General features: G+C 36.5%; 1 protein-coding gene and 1 long non-coding RNA gene across 2 annotated transcripts in view; one reads left to right on the forward strand and one right to left on the reverse strand.

Annotated features, from left to right (window-relative positions):
• The window catches only part of LOC124165295 (lachesin-like), a 1,070,179-nt gene that overhangs the window by 443,326 nt on the left and 607,093 nt on the right, over positions 1-19,760 (forward strand). The window lies entirely within an intron of this gene.
• On the reverse strand, positions 11,061-13,481 carry LOC124165296. The gene is made up of 2 exons (XR_006866187.1): positions 13,294-13,481; positions 11,061-11,137 (listed from the first exon to the last, which is right to left on the reverse strand). It is a non-coding gene; the product is annotated as an uncharacterized LOC124165296 (long non-coding RNA).

Here is a 19,760-nt window from a genome sequence, read left to right on the forward strand (position 1 = left end):
TCCCGGAGTGTTAAATATGTGAACAATTATCGATGACCATCCATTTGGGAGAGACTAAAATCTCGTTCCAAATCATTCGGCTCCTGCTGGTCCAATTCCTTATCGAGGGATTCACCTTCAATATTAATATATTCTTCTTTGGGGTCACTTCGATCTTGACCAGATTTGTATTCCTGTCGTTGCAAAGAGATACTCTGAAAACTGGCTCTGGGATTTAAGCTAGATGAAGTACTGGGCGTATAGATAAGGAATAGCTAAGATACCCTAATTTACATTTGATTTTCTTGTTGTGTACAGACTTTTTTTGCTGTTAAAAAGCAGCAAATTGAGTGATTTTTGGGCTCTCACCAAACCATTGATGTACCAAATAGATTTGTATCGAGTTCCCTTCCTCCGGGTCTTTTAACTCTTGACCCACTGCTTGTTCACTTAGTGAGGGGCCCATGATTTATCTTGATCGCTAATTTTCACCTTAAAATAGGCAAAACAGGCTGTACAGGCTTGCCTGACGAGTGCATTGCTGTTTATCTTTCGGCACCAACTAGAACATGCAGACAGGAGACTCGAAGATCCAAACGTAATGTAGTGGAATTTTTCCATGCTGAAATAAAGCCAAGACAGGAAATTTTTCTGTTCATATGGATGCAAAAAATTAAACACCGCTGACATTGTAAAAAGGAAAGAACTCGCAACCCGCGTCAGAATCTAGCCTAGGAGCACTCTCCCCTTTTTTATATTGTTACATTCCATAATGCCTGGCAATAGCCAGCGATGAATTTAACTTTTAGTAATATTGTAAAGGTATTATACGCGCTAAATAAGAAGGTACGGTTTACCGATGCGTGTGAATAGATAACAGGATATGAGTGCATGTAACCCGCTCAACATTGGAGCTCCTTATTGAGCTAATTTCAGACTACGTGCCTACGTCTACCTATAATATCTCTAGTATAATTAGACAAGTATGAAACTGTCGCTGGCCTCCGACGGAGTCAGACACCTGGTAGCGGTGGCATAAGGTTAATGTCAGCCAATTGGAGAGCAATGGAGCCTCCTGTGACCGACGCTACATCAAACAGAGAGTGGTAATAATTATAATAGGGATAGTGAAAAAACTTGACGTGGTAGAAGGAAAGTAACTACATTTTTAAAATCAGCATGCCTGTATTACCCTAGAGGAGCTCAAAAATTGAAGTCAACAGAAAATAAGTTAAAAATTGTTCCCCAAAGTCATTTGCCATGAATGTATTACTTTTTGCTGTTTCTCTAGAATTTCTAGGCATAATCTTTGGCCGACATTAAAAGAAAAGTGAAATATTGGTTAATAAGTGATGTTGTAAACCCGTAATTTCTCCACTTTAATCTGAAATGTACAAAATATATTAAATTATCATAGTTTTGTTTAAAAGCCCCTAAAGTTGAAGTTGAAACTTGTAATAAAAATGCTATGCTGTCAATGTGCCACATGTTCCATTGAATAACTGTAACCTTCTGACAACCCATATGGCTTAGAAGGACCAAGTTTGTATATGCAAATAAAGGCAATAAATATCTTTAATAATATTTATATATCCGATGAAAATAACGATTCGTTATAAAATGGCTGTGTACGGCGCGCTTACAATTCCATCGTGTCGAAGCTGGATATTTGATTACATTAGCAGAGAAGATTTCCGCGATCGAAAAATAGAAAAAAAAAATCCTCACACCGGATGGCGCGCACGGAGGCTTTCGCCGCCCTGACTTTGAATTGGCGTGGGATGGGATGAAGCTAATTGAGGGCTCCCCTTTTCGGTCATGACGGATTGCCGCTTGGATCCGGAGCCCACGGAGCGGTAACGCGGTTAAGACCAAAATTGCGAAGGGAGAAAAAAAGAATACGGACAGATGAACAAGGTTAGCCTAAAAAGATTATAAAAATCAATGCGGATGGATTTTAGAAGAGACTTCCGCTTGATTTTTTGTCCAGTAATGTTCTAGTGTACGAATTTGTAACGCGGAGGTTCGCGGCGTTGAGTCGACGGCTATTAAAGCCAGCTGAATACAGAAACGGGGTCGAAATTTTTTCAGGGTTTAATTTACGGCTGGGAGGGGTCATAAATTCTCATTCTTTCCTCTAATGTTTTATTTTTTTAACTCAGACGGCGTAACGAGATAGAATTAAATGGAGCCGCTACTATATTTTTTTATTCAACCGAGTTCCAGTAGATTCATTGATGTAATCCTCCTTTAAGACATTTTTCGCATCTGCGTTTTTCCACCGCAGTAAATAATCGCTTAAAATACAAGCATTTCATTCGTATCTCCTTTTTTCATTCGTGAGAATTTTATAACGTGCAATTTTTTATGGTCGTAATTTTAATTTTTTAGACCGGAAGAGCGTAGCTAAATTCGGAAATCATCGGCTTGGAGGTGAATAGAAGCCTGTCTTACAAAGGTTTAGAAGCAAACGTTTTATTTTTATCCTAGGAATTTTACGCGTGTGAAAAAAGTATCTCCTTTATTGCTTTGCTCCGCTTGCGTTGTCTTATTAGGTGACTCATTGAAACGGTTAGTATTTAGGGCACAATGCGCCAACAGCTTCTGGAAAGTAAATTTTCTCCAAAATCGCAGCTATTTTGCGTGATTCATTAAAGCTATCCACATTTGGCGTATTACCAATTCCTGCGAATTTATTCCTCCAAATGATGGAAAAAATATCGCTGCCTTTTTTTCGGGCGAGATATTATCTTTGGGGTGCATATATTTGCTGGTGACAGTTGTCTGTGCTTCAAGTGATTTTTATCGCGCGACGTCCGGAATTTCTTAAGAAAGCGAGTTAAGTGTGGGGTCTTCTGTGAGGTGATTTTTTTTACTTAATGTCTCAGCTGTTGCTACCATTGTTTCTACTCTTGTCCTATTGCCAGAAATTTAACGATGCAGAAAATGTGAGCGGGGAACTTATTATTAAGAAAAGGCACCCTGCTGTCAATTCTCAATGAGGGTGAATGAAGATCCTGAGACGTTTTAGAGATTTTAATTTTAAGTGTGCTATTTTCATGGTTATTCTAATTGTTCTGCTTATTTGTGCCGCAGGTTGTGACAATTGGGAGGTTTCCTGTTATTTTAGATTTTTTAATGACGATATCTATTTTTCACACTTAAATGAAATGTGAAAATCTTCAAGCACGTGAAAACGCGACGGCTAAGTATGAATGCTGGGAAAATCCTGTGTGACGTCATTCTGGTTCCGGCTGCCGCCATGTGAGGTGACCTTGCGGCGAGGATATTTGCGCCGCGGCGATGCAGGCTGCTAGCAGGTAGTATTGTTAATACCTTATCTAACGAAGAAAACTTTCCGATCATAGGCAGTTTTAATAGGTGATTATTAAGAGATGTATCCTTGAGCTCTGTGCCACATGCATGCACTGATAATCTCAGATGATGTAAAACTCTTATCTACTCGTATAGAAACTAGGTCCCTGTGACATCATGTTGAGTGGCATCGCATGGGCGCCAATCTGGCCTTTTTTAAATGCGGTTTAAATTGACCATTGCCATTCGTCTGAACTGGGATATCTAAAACCATATAATTTGTATATTATGAATACACTAATATTGGGTAACGAATCGCAATCAATGCCTCTCGATTTCTTTGTTAAATGAAACTACCCTATTGAGTGAATTTAACTGAGCTTGAAGCTAAGCTGAACTTGAATATTTGGCCACATTATCCTGGAGTGATAACCAAGAATGAGTGATAGTCGTTTGTTTCATGTTTTTTTATTTCTCAGGGGACATTCAAGCATTACGTATGCTCACCTTGGATTTGAGGGTACCTAATTTGCTCACTTAAAGATGAGCAACGAATGAGTAATGCATCAGATCTTATGATTATGGTTCTGTCTGTATGCGTTACGTACTACTTACGAATTTTGCCCAAATATACATCTATGTCTCACGCTAGTTTTCCTGTTAATCCAAATTTGACTCAATCCCACGCTAGTTTCTATTTTTCATCTGCAAATATTTTTGCTGCCGCTTATATGCAACGCCGTTTCTTGCAATTAAAGGCGTTATTATACTTGAGAGTTCATAAAACTAATTATAACAGATTTGCTGTCTTCTTGTGGTTAGTTAAATGAACATTATTAACATTTGGCGACGTTTAACTTATTTTCAAGATGGTCGCAAGGCAAAATTTCCATTGCAAAACAGAATGGTTTATCCTCGTGTGATTTCCCCTCTGTATACTGTTACTCTGTGTCCATAATGTAGATATTATATTCTTAAATTCAAATGGAAACATAATGTCACTATCGGATTAAATTTTTATGCTTTCAGAATGAAGTTTTATACATTCGAGGGCTATTTTTGTAAGGAAAAATATAAAGTTTTCATCTTTTTAAAAAAGAAAACATTGAAATGAATGGCGGGTCTTTAATATAACCGGTATTCATCATGAATTTTGAAAGGGAGGAATGAATATATCCCAGGATTACAAATCGAGAACGATGGTTCCATTGCAGCCAATAATTTCGAAATTCCATGAGAGCTTGACGTGATACACGGTATTAACTTGAAATCCAGCAATATCCCACGGATAAACGTAAGCGGTATTAATCATGAGTTATTTTCCACTCGGTGCATCAATACCTCCATTATTTTTTTACAACAGTGCGATAAAATACATGGAGACGTAACAAGAGTAAACTGAAAGTTTAAATTGGTTTTTTATTACTTTTTAGTGTGTTACTGAAAAAAGTATATATGCCATTCGAAGTGAACTCTCATTTTCTTCAGTGAATGTTTGCTCAACTTTGACAAAGAATATGGTGCATTGATTAATATCTCTATTCGTTCCGTATCATATTTTGATTTACGAGCATGAAGTCATGTTTATTATTGATGTAGTATTAAATAACTTATCATAAAAGTAAAACCACTAAGTAATTATTTAACTCGTTAACTTTTCCAATTCAAATAGTAATATTAGAATTCATATTTCAATTTATCCTCAGTTTTGGTTAATTTTTTCAGCCACTTTTACCGATCTTGTGTATAAAAGAAATCGGGTAAAGTGTGCGGAGTATATGTATATACGGGTCATATAAGGTAGTTTAAAGCGAAATATTTTATGTAAAAATAAAATCGTTACATAAAGTTTAATGTTTTATACTAAGAAACAGTAATTGAAAAACGCACCTCGTATTTACTTGGAGAGTTGGTCAATGTGATTCCCACTGGTGGTGGCTTTCTAGCGTGGGGGCAAAAGAGGTTTCTTTGGGCGGAAAGGAGGTCCATCCTCCTCGGGGGAGGGTTGAGGTAGGTCCCGGCAACCCATCGGTGCAGCCGGGCGGCGGCAGCGGTGAGGAGGCCGGCTGCTCCTTTCTTCCTTCCTGGCTGCGTCCAGGGACGCATCCGATCCCGACATTGGTTATGCAAAGCTCCCGCGATTCGAATGCAAGCCGAGAGGAAGGATAGGAATCGGGGGAACGATTCCTTGGCGGAGCGGAAAATAAATCGGTTGGCGAGAAAAGAATGTGGGTGTGGTGTGAGCTTTGACCTCGGAATGCACTTCTCTGGCCGACTCAAACTCCGTATGTCATTTGTTTTTTTTTTAAGTTTATTCATTTGAATATAATTAAATGAAACAAAGTATCGTAATTGAGAATTTATAGTTTGGCATAACATTTTAACGTTAGATTTCGTAGTGAGGTTAGTAGTAGCATTAGTATCGGAGTCTTTCGGAAGCAGCTGCGTAGGACGTTTTCTAAAGCGAGGTTATTGCTGGTCATCTCATTAGGCGTTGAATAAAAATTGGGTGTCGTAATAGTGAGTGACCACTCAGGTGGATTGAGGAGGGTTGGCAAACATATTAATGATATGCACCTTCACATTTTATTTTATCACCTGATGATGCGACCTGCAACGGCCGAGAAACCTCGTGTCACAAAGCGTAATACGCAAATTCTCCCGAAAACCTCTGATACTTATGAATTCAATGAATGAAATTGAATATATATGAATGAATACATATGAATTTCAAGAAGTGTATTTATCTAGGAGTCGGACTGAATAATAAAAATAATATGAAAAATGAAGGTATTCAGTGAAGTCAACCAATGGGTATTGGAAAGTAGCTATGAATATTCTGCAAATGCAACTCTCCTCAATTTCATTTTACTGTCAATAATTACAAAGCTGCATATCTATATAGCTCTTATTAGACCAGGTGTAACGCCGGAGGCTGAGACATGGGCATTATTATGGGTATTATGCAACTCTAGTGCGACCTACATTAGAGTACACATCTCTTGTTTGGGACCCACATTATAAAGGAAAAGTGTAGAAATTGGAGAATGTGCAGAGAAAAGCTGCTAGGTATATGTTGGGAAACTCAAGTAAACGGAGAGCGTTTCACAATTCTCAAATTTCTAAGGTGGGAGAGTTTACAGGAGGGAAGAAAATGGAGCTGGCCATGTGGCATGTTTAATATAATGAGCGGGGAAAGAGTATGGAAGGAGATCGGAAAGGACATTGAAAAACCCAGCTTTGTTGGAAAAAATGATAAGCAGCTCAAGATAAAGTTCAGATCATGAAGGACAAATGCAAAGCAGTTCTTTTTCTTGAATAAGGGGCTAGAACGACCTTCCTCCAAAACTATTTGAGTCCTTCCCGAAAAAATTGCATATTTTTAAAAAGCGGTTGAAAAAGTAGGGACCAATGATTTCTTATGAAGTTTTCAATTGTTTTGCTTCGTATATTCATGTTAACACCAAGTCAATTGCCTAATTGTAACAATTTAATGATAATAATAATAAAAAGTATCAAGTCGGAGAGAAGAAACTCTTCAAAATTTTGAAAGAATATTCATACGGAGAACTCACGTCTGAACAAGAGTAGGATGAAATATGGATAATTACTATGAAAATGGAGATAAGTTAAATACTAGAAGAGAAGAAGTAATAGATTTGCTTGATTGATAGATGAGATATAAATCATTTCGGCTGGCATGGTTGGGCCTTTTAGAGAGCTGGAAAAATGACTGAATGCCCCAGCGAACCCTTTGCGAAGAAACTGTTGAAATTTCAACAGTCAATTCGGACAACTGTTGAATCCAACAGTAAATTGGGACCACTGTTAAAACTAAAAGTAACTTTAAAAACTAACAGTAACTGTTAAAACTAACCATAACTTTAAACTCTGACAGTAACTAATAAATCCAAAAATTGTTGATGAATTCAGAAGTTACTGTTGGATTCAACAGTTGTCCCAATCAACTGTTGAAATTTCAACAGTTTTTTCGCTAAGGGAATACTTAACAGAAAGGTGGAAGGGGTCAGAAGAAGAGGTGGACCACGGAAGACACGGCTACAGGATGTGTGGAGAATGTTTTGAAGGCAATGGGTGTAAAAATAATGGGGGAGAAAGCAAGCAGAAGGAGGCTGAATGGAGGCACATGCAGAAAGCCTAGACCCACACCACACATCGCGCTGTTAAGGTGCAGGTGATGATGAATTCAGTAGAATAGAAATAATTTCATTTTGCCTCGCACAGTCCGGTTTTTGATGGGTGAATGGTTAGATGTGTTGAGATATAGTCATGGGAGTGAATTTTCGTGTACTCGCTGTTTTAAAACTTACCCACTTTATTGCCGACACTGAAAGGGTAGTCCGCTAGATGGCAGCCATGAATTGAATTGGTCAGAGTCCTCTAGATTGCTCTCTCAACACTACTCTCTCATCATGTCGAGTCGTCGCATAGGCTTCCACTATGGCAACCACGACGTCCGCCATTTTCAGTGTAAATACTCCGTTTTCCCATAAGGAGATGTGGTAAAATTTCTTCGTTTTTTTGGTAAGCGAAGAATGTTGGTAATTTTCGAATAGGTGATATTGATTTTCGAAACCTTCAGTAACATAAGTACAAATTTTCTAGGCATGACAACAATGGAAACGGCGAAAATAAAGGTAAAACCAGGGCAAAGGCTAAACGTATTACGACCTGATCGAACCCTTGTTTTAATGAGTTGACACCCAATTGCGCTAAATAATCACTGAAAATACTATTAACGGAAACTCTTACCCTCAATAAAAAGGCTCTTTGCAAAATATGTACTGACACAAGCAATTCCGCCGCGAGTTTAATGACTGAAATCTGATAGTAGGACAGCGGGTAGATGGGCGTAACCAGCTGGAGACGGCCTTTCAGCGGCGTAGTGCGGTGGGATAGGACCCCCCTGTCCCCCGGACAATATGAAAACACAGTTACTTTGATTAATTTAAAAAACAAAATATTGAGAAATGACGAGTTTACAAAAGATTTCTTTGACAAATAGTTTTTTCGATCATTAACCCGAACGAAATTCCTGGCTACGCCCCCCCCCCCCCCCTTAGAAGCGAAAAGAAATTAAGCTCGTAACGAAAATTTTAAAGAAATTACTTAAAAAATTATATTCGCATAAGACATGTAACAAATTTAAGTCATTCTCTTCATTGTATAGACCAATGAAACGCTGTCATAATTTACTTACAATTTTGGCTTCTTCATTCTTTGCAAAAATGTTACTACTTGAAAGACCACGACATGTCCTCCTTGCTTTGATCCTGGGTACCAATGGAGCAGCGAGGGGGGTTATGGGGGATAAATTCCTCCCCCAGAGATATTTTTAATTTTAATCCATTTTACTTAATTGGATTAATATTACTAATAGAATAGTGTAAGGACTAATTAAATATCCCTCAGAAAGCCATAAAACTCACCATTTATCTTAAAATTCGCCAATTTACTAATCTCGCACCGACCGCTTATCCTGGAGGGTATTCCGTTCCCCCACACACCCTGGTATTAGTTGCACCTAAACCCACCCCCCCCCAGTCTTAAGTACTACCTGGGCCCCTGCAGGGTACTCACATGGATGGATGTGCTCAATACCAAATGCCAATGATAGAAACAGACTTGAAAAGTAAAAGTAGAACAAAATCTAACAGGGGATCATGTCAGACCATTCTCAAAAAACCTAGTACGTACACTAAGACGCACTCTTGCAATTAAATCAACATAAAAAAATTGTGGGATACAATGAATGAACGCCTAATAACACAACATAGCTCCGTGAACAGTTAATTGTGATTAATAACAGCAGTAGGTAATACTTAACTAGACATATAAAATTAACTTCTACAATCTGAGTTGACACAAGGGTACTAACTTTCAAATTCCAAGCAGACGCATTTGGTAAAAAATTTATTTATGACTGAAATAGAGATCATTTCTCCCATAATATCCCAATCCCAGATAATATATTCGTGATTATAAGCAATTCCCATCTCTGCTTAAGGTGAAATGAAGTGAAACATAAGATAAATAAAGAAGAACCAAAGTGCTCATATTAAGGCCAAAATCCTAATATATACCGGGGCACTAATGTAGGAATAAAATTCAATCTATATATGACATGAACTATTTTGCTATTAATCCAAAAAAGATTACTGAAGTCTTTTATGACCAGGACACAACTCCCGTAATGGCATGCCCATGCATTTTGTAACAAAACACTCAAAAGTATATGATAAGATATGGAAATAAGTCTTCCTTCTTAGTTAGCTTCAAGTCAGCTAGATTGATACATATGACTTTTGTCAACAGCAGGCTCCTCATTTAGTCCACTCTTGTCTCAATTCAATTCCGTGAAAGATTTACAACAGGACATCTCTGTTAGCCTAACTGAAATATGCCATGGAATAAAATACAATTTCCATACACTTAGGTATCAATATCCTTAAATTGGAGATTAATGTGAATGACATCCATATCTTAGTAGTCATTTTTTACATCCTCATCATATGCTTAGGATAATTAACATAATTATAGAATGATTTCCATACGTCTGCATAATAGTAACAAAAATTTAACATGCACGAATCACCTAAGTTTATTCATGAGTCCTTTGATGTGATCTCATGTGTTCTCTCTAAACAAGTGGACTAGTAGTAGTACTGTATGGGAATAAATGTGAAAAATGGCTCTTAATCTTGACAATATGTTAAGCAAAGGTAAATAAATTTTTTAAAGACCGAACCTTGCACCTTTAAGAAGTGATGTAAGAATCTTTCTCTCACTTGAAAATTCATTAAAATCTTAGGTAAGAAGTGTTCTTGGAAATCATTCCTGCAAATTAAGGATTTCTAAGGATACTTAAACCAGAAAGCTCTGATACTAGGTGGTAAATTATAATAAACTTTGCTCTTTTTATGCCAAAATAATGAAATATCTGATATAACAGTTGATTTTATATCTCTATATAAGACAACTTAATGCAAACATGTTTCACTAGAATGTGTAAAGCCGTCAACAATCCACATTAACCACGACTCAACTGGTAGATAACCAAGTATTCATGGTATAAACATTATACATATTGGTAATGATAAAATGTGTATATGCCAAAGAGGGATATATGCAATAAGAACTGATTAGTCATCGTATCAACACACAACAAACAAAGAGGGAAAAACCACTTAACCGGGCCAAATATACCTATGTCAGAGCATTAGAATAAAGGTGCTTCCATGCTATTGAATAGATTGAGAATTCCATATCAGCAACTCATCTTCAAATTTGATGTAAAGAACTCAAAAATGTAACCACTTATGTGAATTACCAGAGTAAAGCAATGGAACAGGTAGTTAAGAGGTAATCATATAAAAAATTACTCTTGTATAAAATACATCAAGGCCAGGTAAACACTGACAGAGGTGATGCTCTAATAACTAGCTATGTGGAGCAACATCAAACACTTGCTCATAAATAAATAATACAGATGACACCCCATGGAATCAGTTTTAACATAATAGAAGTTCAATATGATTTAGACTGAGTGTTGAACTTGAATATAGAAAAAACAAACAACAAGTTAGAAAATTTATGAAAAAATACATTTTGCTACTCCAGATATATTCTCTCATTAAGCAAAATACATGGTGACACCACAATGCCAATGCAGAAGATGATTGCTGTGAATATAACGCTGCACATGCTTCTTCTGCTTAGGTTATTTGGACATGAGTTTGCAGTAATTGTATCTTATCATTGTAGAAGTCGTTCCATTATATAGCCATCAATTCCAAACATGATACAACAGGCAGCATTGAATCTGGAACAAAGGAATAATCTTGGTGACATCAACCGAGTGAACTTGAGTAACATATAAGAATAAAACAAATCACCACTGGTATTCACATAACATGCATTTCAATTTAATGCACAATATATGCACTGCAGAACACCTTGGTAAGAGGACTATCCACTCAGAAAATAAAAAAAGCTAATCCATACAATATTATGGGCCAAATTCAGTACCAAAATATTCTTAAGCACTCCATTTAGGAGGATCTGAATTCAAGATATTGCACACCCTGTTCCTCTAAATGATGCAACAAGATGATGAGCCCAGATATGAAGAAACATTTATGCACATTATTGAATAAGACACTCAAGTTTAATGCAATAGAAGCATAATTATAATAGCATCCAAAGTATATTAATCAAGAAACGATACTGAATTTCAAAGTGTCAGAATGACTTTAGCAAACACGATGGTAGTTCTCAAATCAGACAGTCACCAAAACAGCTTAACATAAGAGCAACCAGTGACTCCATTTAATTACTCCAGAAGTATTTTGAAACACTTTTTCAATGTAAAGAAGCAATTTGGATGCTATGGAAGTTATGAAAAATGGTATAACTGAAAAATTGTCAGAATATAAGGCAATGTGAAATAAAAGAACTTGCAATAGATATAGTTTAATCTTACATTCAAGAAAACTTGTCAATTTGAGAAGCTACCTTACTTGATAGATGATAAGCATTAGCAAAGACTGCATGCTTATTTTACAACAAATGTGCTGATTTCTCAAAATATATAATAGATGAATGAGAATGTTAACAAATATGTCATTTAAAAATAAACACATGTAGTCATATCTCAGCAAAATACCAAGTCCAGGTGACATGTATGGAAGATAGGAAAGAATTGACTTACACCACCTAAAGACAATAAAATGAGGCATAATAGAAACAGACAAACTATGTACAAGAGATTTTAGAAGTCCATGACTCAGGGTAATATAGGTGCTTATGACATGAATAAACACACAAATAAAGACATGCTCAATATCTCCAGCCCATAAGACTGCATGTAGTCTTCAAAAAACACTTAACCTATCCTAGAAACAAGACCTTGGATTCATCCAGCCTTCGACTATGCCAAACATGAATTACACACAGGTGATTTTTTCCAAGGAAAACTATCGAGAAACCACTGGTCAATGATTTTGGTTTCAAACAAAAAATTTGCATCATTTCACATTTTAATATAGCATTGAAGTACTCTCTCAAAGAAGTAAACAAAAGGACTTTAACAATGAAAATAGCAATGAGGTACTTCTTAATTAATTACTAAAAAGTCCTCTTTATTTTCTTCCTTTAGCCGCAGTAAGTTCAAATATGGTATCACAAAATGAAGGTAGTTTCAAAATCATTTGAATTGTCAATATCAGCAATGTTTTTGATTTGTAAATTAGTTCACAGACCCCAAGAATACAATGAAGCTAAGAAGGGAAAGTAGAGATATCACTTGCTTGTGCATGCTTGTCACTTCTTACTTTGTACAAACTTGAACCAATAATTAAAGAGTATGTTTAATTACCACTTCCTTTTAATAATAATACTTCAGGCAGCGCCTTACACCGAGAACCTAAACTATTGAATGGACGATGAGGATACATAAATGCTTTGTTGATGCCATTCCCTAATAAATGCCCTGGCATCACTATCAATCCACCAGTTGTTTGTAAGAAACATTTCCTATGAACCCATTTATAAAGGGATCGATAGTACTTGTACAATCATATTTTTACAGCCTAGAGCTAATAGGTAATTGTCTCTCAGGCTGGTTAATAATCTAAACAGGACAGCCGTTCGCGCTACTTTTGAATAATTTCATAAGTTAATCGTCATAAGAAGAGATAAGTGGGCAGTGAAACTTGTGCTATCTGTTGAGCGTAGGTATGTGGGTTACAGCAAAGGACGATGGAATTGAAAATGCTACTCAAGATGAACAAAAGAAAACAAAGCCCAACAACCAGATGACTGATAGACAATAACCCAATTGAACGGTGCCACAATACTTCGTTATCACCAATAATAATACCGTTCATCACAATGCACTGACACTGATAACATCATAAACACACTCTCTCAGCAAATGCCAATAGTATGAATAACAGAACAACCTTAATACGTACATACCACACTCGATGGCTCTTCAACTTCAGCAAAGGAAAAGACTTTCAATTCAAGACCGGAAATCGAATATCAGAGGTCTCCTCATGGTGTAATAGGCTTCAGACGATTCGCGACGCCGAAAATCGTCGGAACATCATTGGGCTTTTAATATTTTCCAGCCTCTCTTCCGAGCGGATTCAAATTTTGATTCGTATAAGTGCACCTGTGGCAAGGAAAACTCGCAGGAAAATGTTTTCATAATGATTAAATGGCTAAATAAATACATGCATGTAATATATGTTGACTATAATATTAATTAAGGAAGGTTTCGCGGCTTATATAAATCGCATGTAATTACAAGGTGTAAAATCCAAAATGGATTCGAATGCAATTACCTACAAACATTCGTTACCAACAACATATAGTTCCAAAAGGGACATGAATATTACATGATTTCAGTAAGTCTTTAATGAAAACTGGTATCATTGATTGTATCACACGTAAAGTTCCTCACGATATTTCAAACGTGAAAGCACTTATTTGTTACAGGTATAACTTTCAAGGACACTTACAAGTATAACTTTCACGCGACGAAATAATAACAACTTACCACATTCCATTGTGTGAATAAGTTGCGTATTCTAGTTTATTGTTTAAATTAATTAATTGAATGTAGCACGGGTTAATTGTATCAGTATTACGACACTATCAAAGTTTAAAAACCATTGACACAAATAACCTTAAACCTATACATGAAAAACTCTCAACAATAGCAGGAATTATTATGCACTCTTTTCTGTTTACATTACGTATACAACGTAAAACTGATTGGCAAAGGTATTAATCTTTGAAGTAAATCACAGCCTTTCATCAAATTATGCCGAAACTAAGTAAGAACTTGATCTTCATATGAATACTTACCCAATACATTGAATTACATCAACTTCTAACTCACCTCACAAATAGTGGAAGACGGCTATGGTTGCCACTCATCCATCCCCCACATTTGTAGCCATTTAGCCCTTACCTGAGGATTACAAGGAAAAACAAAAGCGCGGAACACATCCCTACAACTAATGGAACAGTTTGGTGCAGAAGAACCGCCCATCTCTCTTATTTATCAATTACAAAAATGTAAAAAACTGCACCAACTCGACGTTACGCCTATGCTACAACACAGGCCGCCATTAATGATGAGAGTGAAGATGGCAGGTTGCGACGACTCAACTTCGTAGTTATTATATGGCAATATAGAGGACTCTGGAATTGGTAATGCAACACATTTGTATTAGGGCTGCAGAATAATTTTAATGGTTTTAAGGGGAATAGGACTAGGACGAACCGAGGGATAAAGGGGGTGGACATTCTTCATAGAAACCGAGAGAGTTAGGCTAAGTCGTGAGATGTCATTATGTTTCGAAAGTGATGAAAAAATCATAAGAAATGTTTTAAAAAGGGTAATAGGTGGAGAAACCAGTTCTCAGTTTCCTCATCAATCTCTTAAGCGTACGTATGTCTTCCATATTTTACCAAACCTACTTATAGCTGGACGAGCGTGGTATCCTAGTGGTTAGAGCATTTGGATGCTGTTCAAAGGGTTCAAGTTCAAGTGCGAAAGGAGCCTTCGGATACCATCACATGCAATCCTGTGTGCGAGTGCAAGATGGTTCTGGAAAAGGAACTGGCCCCACTGTCCTGAATATAAGAAGTTCACACACCTGTGATTTCATCCGGGGTTAGCTCTACCCTTACCTAGCCAAACCAGCCTTCGGGCTGATTCAATGAGTGATCCCCATCGGACCATTCAGCTGGTATTCTAGAGCTCCATATGTATTTGAAGTCGTTAATTTACTTTCACTTTGTTTCTAAACTTCTCAGCGATTCAGTTAATAATACTCGAGTGTGCACCTCACCCGAAACAAACTAGCTGGCGTTTAAATATCACATATTTAAATATTCAGGGTGTATTGGCCAGTTTATCACAAAGGAGCACGTCGCACTTGGAGGATTTATATTCAGTTTCTGAAAGTTTGAGTCCCGGACTCTCGTCTACAGCCAAGCGATCCGCCAACAGGGCTACTGTGACCCAATAAATTCGGTTTTAGGCGATTCTATTACAGGGAATTGTTTTATCGGTCTTAATTTGGTTGAATTTTAGTGCATTATTAAATTATAACTTACTTAATTTAAGCCAGGAATACAAGAGGAACCTAAGAACACATTGAAGCCCTGAGGAAGGCTCTAAAATGAAGCGAAACGTTGACAAAAATTTTTTGGCATTATATGACCTGTACTCCAGGAATTTTTTATCATTATAACTTACTGGAAATTTTCTACCTGACGTAAGTCCTAAGTAAATGGTAACCGGTCGTGTAAGGAAAGTTTCGCTATTGGTGGAAAATGGAATTACTAAAATTTTCTCCGTAAATAAAAATATGCTAAATGGCTTATTAATGGCTTTAAGGGTACCCCGCATCAAGATTTAAAATTAGTCGATGTTACCTCTCCTTTTCTGTAGACCTCTCCAGCACTAATAGCAATGGAAATATGTTAATTTGGTAAAATCGCTATTCATTTTTTATGTAATACTGTGCCATTCTTTTGCCGTAATGTAATAAAGCACACTTTTTGGATGAATTATCCGTACTGTGATGACATGTGTGCTGATGTTAATTTATAAAATTATGTTTAAATTACGTTTTAAAGATAGAAAAGAGATAAAATAATGTAACAATTTTTACGTTATGTGTACTCTATTACGTGTATTATCCCTTGTTGAATATATATTTTAATTGCTAAAATGAGACGAGTTAATGACAAAGAACCTAATAATGAGTCAAAAATGACTCAGCAGGATTGAAAATGTAAAGGAAATTGTGATCTGCTTCCATTAATTTTTGTTGCAATCAAGGTAAAAATATTGGCGAGAAAATTATTTACGTATTTTTTAAAATTAAATTAACAATAATAAGATTGGTTTGAAAACTTGGAATTATAATATAGGTAGACTGAGAAGGCATGGGATATGAGGTTGATATTCGAGTCAGCGCGGTGTGGCATCCTGCCTGTGGGAGCCCGCTTCCTGGGTGCGGTGTTGGGGGTGTGTGGGGTGCAAGGGAAAAGCAGGGAGCAGTTCGATACGGGCGATTTGTAAGCGCTACGTGATCGTGCGAATGGAAAGGCGGCGCGAATTCCAAATGAGAAGCCGAGGGTGGTTGCTCCCAGAGGTGGAAGAGGGGGTGAAGGCAGTTGGGGGGGGGGAATTTTGACTAAAGGTCAGTCGTGCGCTTTGCTGGGTCGCGTACTTTAAAACCAGAGGGTGGAACCAAAGGGTGTTGTTTCCATTCTTCTTCCCAAGGATTTGCGCTTATTTTTCTCAGCGTGACTATGTGTAAAAGTGGATATTTTCGTAAATTATCCGCTAACTTGTGACTCATGGTAAATACCCTGAGTATTCATGGTGTTAGAATAAATACTTTTTCCCTTATTCACTTCTCAATTCATATATAAATTAAAAACATCGAACGTAGGTTGTCAGTTTTCATTTAAATAATCACTCAAAGACATAATTATCCCTCCTTAAATTGTATCGATTAGGTTAAATAATCTATGAGATGTAGCTGCTCTACCCTCATATGATTCTTAATATGAAGCCTTAAAGATGGGATTCATATAATTGACGAACCACAATTGATTTTTTAAATTAATATGTTAGATTAAAGTACTAATAAGTTTTCTGAAACCTGAGTATTAAACGCCAATGATGGACTGAAGTATTTCAGTGAAAAGGACTATATTCCGACATCGCATTTTTCATATTTAATTATACCCAACAAAAATTGTCTTGCATAGATTTATAAATGGCTAATTTTGGAAGAGTAGCATTTGATAGCCAAAGCAGTGTACACTTACATGAGGTAAAAGGGACCTTGTATTAATCGCGCAGGTACAAGCACCCGAGAATTTTAATTCAACCTAATGCATATAAATTTGGAAGTGTATAATTGTACTGTGTAAACTGCCAAAAACGCGTAAATACTGTACTATTTGTGCGTACAGCCTTAAAATAATTTACGATGAGCTGCTCCACTTATTAGAGCAGTGAGAGGTAAATTTCGGTAGGAAAGTGGTGCCAGCTACATATTTGAGGTTTCAAGTACTATTGAAAGGTGCTTAATATATTTTATTTTTTCGTACCTATGTATAAAAATTTTTTGTTACTATTCGTTGTGGTGGTCGCATAGGACTGTGAATTTTTGCGTCTTCACTCCAGCCTCTTTGGCAAACATAACTTTTAAGTCAGAGGCTTTTCTTGCTGAGCTTGTAGGCAGTATTATCACCGAAAGACGAACCATATTTGTAGGTATTCAAATCTAAATCGTTAACACGTTACTTAGTACCTAGTTATGCAGTTCCTATAATATTCCTGGTTTCAATGGGACATCCACATAGGATATATTAAATTAATGGGTCTCACCTTAATATTTTTTGTAAGTAATTTTCATTTCTCGTAGGGAAAAATTTGTGATAAGTATTATCATACTCATTGGTGGAAAAAATTAAAATAGTGGAAAATGAGATGATTTAGTTTCTAAATTTTCTCTCGGTATTTGTCCTTTCATCATCACTCTCATTGCATTCCTTTTATTCTAGACCACATTTTAAATTTAAAAATTAACTATTCTGGTTTAGGCCACTTACAAAAACAAACTTCCCGACGTTTAGGAATTTTTTTCATTTCAAGTCTTTTTAATGAAATGATTAGAGGTGCAATAAATTTATAATTTGCCAAGTAGTTAAAATCAATTTTTCAGTGCAAAAATACACAACACGAAATGTTCGCAGTGACGGAGCTATGGGGGAGAGCTAAGCGGGCTAAAGCCTCCTTGGGTATCCAATTTACACTAGAGAGAATGGTAATTTTTTCCGACCCCCACTACTGCAGGAATTTTAACCCCCACCTGGACTTCCCCGTAATCAATGTCCTGGATCCGCCTCTGAATATTCGCATGCATATTTGAAATTTAAATAAAAAATGAAGAAAATTGATGTGAAATTTATATTGTTATTTAGTTTGCTTGTCAGTTGCTTTGTTACGCAATTATTTTTTATTTTCACATCGACTTCATTTTATTAGATTGCAATATATTTTTCTTTAACCTATGTTAGCTCTTTTACTAAAAGACTTTGTCTTTTGGCACATTTAAGCATTTACTTTGATGGCCTTTTTGGTAAATTAAATTATTCATCTGAAATATATCCATTATCAGGCAGTAGCAAATTATTGCTGTTAGAATCTGTGTTTAAGTCATTAAATTAAGGACTTTTAAGATTAAGATTTCATCCGAATAAGAGGCGAGTGAATTTCAGGGTGGTAATAGAAAGAACAAGAGGACGTTTAACTGGATAAAGAGCGGATGTCTCGCGGTTGGAGCACCGGAGAGGGGAACTCACAAAAAATGTTTCCGACGCCACTATAAGGTCTCGGCCGATGTGACCGTTTTGAAATATCCCGACAAGGACGCCCCGCTGCTTCCTACCGTGCCTGGAATTGTGGAAGTCAAAAACACCGCGGCGGACGAAGGAAAGTGATACGTGTGGCAGATGCTAGATATGCACGATGAAAATAATGGCGAGACGTCGGAACAAAGCCTAGATCGTGTTAAGCCTTTCATTAGATTATTGTGACTGTTTTGTTAGCAACACTTTCAATTTGAGTTTTACTCGTAAAGGTTTAGTGGAACATGAATGTCTGTCTGTTTGTTTCACTCAAACTAGTGAACCGATTGTAACAAAATTTGACAGGAAGACCAAAAACATGGCTTGGGAGAGAATATGGGGGCTGGGCAGAGTTCAATCTTCGATCATTCAATTCATTTTTTTAAATTTAATTGTTTATTTTAATCCAAAAGCGAATCCTTCGAAGTAGGGTAGGTAGTTTACATTCAAAGAATGGTCTTTACGTAATATAATGTGGCTATTTCATTATTTTTCAAGTTTTTTCATCAAAATACGGTAATTAAAAGTTAAGACTCAGCACTATTCCATTTCTATAAACAGTACTTAAATTAAATATTATGAAATTTTCCGATCATGATGATATATGTACAAAGCATTTTTAAATAATATTTTGATGAAAAATCAAAGTTGCTTTACATAATCCAAAATACGAATGTTGAAGCATATGATACGTGCTCAGCTGCGAATGCCTTAAATATTCATATTTATATATATATTTAATTCGAATCAAATTAAATCAAATTGGAAAGGACGTTTACAGCTAATCTAAGATAAAGGCTGTCTATGTGATTCATAACTATTAGACCCGCTAAAATAGTCTAATAGGAATTGCGAAGACATGTAGCGGGACATTGGTAAGCATGATGAGCAGATCCTATTGCCATTCCTGGCCTGAAAGTCCGCTGTCAACTGGAAGCAATCCCAAAATTAAAGATGCTAGATTATTCGTAACCGACACAGGTACATTTCTC

This window comes from Ischnura elegans, chromosome 9, assembly GCF_921293095.1.
Source record: "Ischnura elegans chromosome 9, ioIscEleg1.1, whole genome shotgun sequence".
Lineage (NCBI taxonomy): Eukaryota > Metazoa > Arthropoda > Insecta > Odonata > Coenagrionidae > Ischnura > Ischnura elegans.